Consider the following 2,083-nt stretch of genomic DNA (forward strand, 5'->3'; position numbering starts at 1 on the left):
TACAAAAATGTTGAAACAATCAATGTTTACAACCCGCACAAATAGTAGTTGTTTTAGGGAGGTTAGTACAAACAAAGTATAAACAACAAGTGAATTGAAGTCAAAACATTGCGAATATTCCAAAGATAAAACACAAGTCAATATCAACCGTTTGCCCTCACTAGCGACGACGCCATTTGATTTACTGCTGTTTTGTGGTTGTTAAAATAAAAGATTGTTGGGGTTACCCCGGGTTGTGTCGGCATCTAGGGAGGTCAAAATTAGAAGTATTGACAAGTCTTTAATCAATGGAATATGTAGCATTTACTCATTCGCGTCATTGTCACAAAGTATCAAAGAATATTGAATGAATGAATGTGGTAGTAAACGAGATACAAAGAAAATTGTTTAAATCAATAAGGAAAAGCTAGGAAATGAATTTCTAGTGAGCCATGATGCATCATAGTGTGTTTATGGTTAATGAAAAATTGCATTGCAAAGGTGGTTATTCTCGGGAGATTTAGGAAATACCATTTTCCTCTCGGTCTACTACGATCTCCCTAGGTTTGGCCTTTCTTTTTGTCTTTCTCCTTGTGGCTATGTTTATTACAAGATTGAGAGGGAGTAGGCCTTGGTTGGCCCTAGCCCTCGTTTGCATTCACCCTACAAAAATGTTGAAAGAATCAAAGTTTCCAACACGAACAAAAAGTAGTTGTTTTAGGGAGGTTAGTACAAACAAAGTAAAAACAACAAGTGAATTGAAGTCAAAACATTGCGAATATTCCAAAGATAAAACACAAGTCAATATCAACCGTTTGCCCTCCCTAGCGACGACGCCATTTGATTTACCGCTGTTTTGTGGTTGTTAAAATAAAAGATTGTTGGGGTTACCCCGGGTTGTGTCGGCATCTAGGGAGGTCAAATTAGAAGTATTGACAAGTCTTTAATCAATGGAATATGTAGCATTTACTCATTCGCGTCATTGTCACAAAGTATCAAAGAATATTGAATGAATGAATGTGGTAGTAAACGAGATACAAAGAAAATTGTTTAAATCAATAAGGAAAAGCTAGGAAATGAATTTCTAGTGAGCCATGATGCATCATAGTGTGTTTATGGTTAATGAAAAATTGCATTGCAAAGGTGGTTATTCTCGGGAGATTTAGGAAATACCATTTTCCTCTCGGTCTACTACGATCTCCCTAGGTTTGGCCTTTCTTTTTGTCTTTCTCCTTGTGGCTATGTTTATTTCAAGATTGAGAGGGAGTAGGCCTTGGTTGGCCCTAGCCCTCGTTTGCATTCACCCTACAAAAATGTTGAAAGAATCAAAGTTTCCAACACGAACAAAAAGTAGTTGTTTTAGGGAGGTTAGTACAAACAAAGTAAAAACAACAAGTGAATTGAAGTCAAAACATTGCGAATATTCCAAAGATAAAACACAAGTCAATATCAACCGTTTGCCCTCCCTAGCGACGACGCCATTTGATTTACCGCTGTTTTGTGGTTGTTAAAATAAAAGATTGTTGGGGTTACCCCGGGTTGTGTCGGCATCTAGGGAGGTCAAATTAGAAGTATTGACAAGTCTTTAATCAATGGAATATGTAGCATTTACTCATTCGCGTCATTGTCACAAAGTATCAAAGAATATTGAATGAATGAATGTTGTAGTAAACGAGATACAAAGAAAATTGTTTAAATCAATAAGGAAAAGCTAGGAAATGAATTTCTAGTGAGCCATGATGCATCATAGTGTGTTTATGGTTAATGAAAAATTGCATTGCAAATGTGGTTATTCTCGGGAGGTTTAGGAAATACCATTCTCCTCTCGGTCTACTAGGATCTCCCTAGGTTTGGCCTTTTTTTTGTCCTTCTCCTTGTTGCTCGGTTTATTTCAAGATTGAGAGGGAGTAGGTCCTGGTTGGCCCCAGCCTTCGTTTGCATTCACCCTACAAAAATGTTGAAAGAATCAAAGTTTCCAACCCGCACAAAAAGTAGTTGTTTTAGGGAGGTTAGTACATACAAAGTATAAACAACAAGTGAATTGAAGTCAAAACATTGCGAATATTCCAAAGATAAAACACAAGTCAATATCAACCGTTTGCCC

The sequence above is a fragment of the Ipomoea triloba genome, chromosome 16 (assembly GCF_003576645.1).
Source record: "Ipomoea triloba cultivar NCNSP0323 chromosome 16, ASM357664v1".
Classification (NCBI taxonomy): domain Eukaryota; kingdom Viridiplantae; phylum Streptophyta; class Magnoliopsida; order Solanales; family Convolvulaceae; genus Ipomoea; species Ipomoea triloba.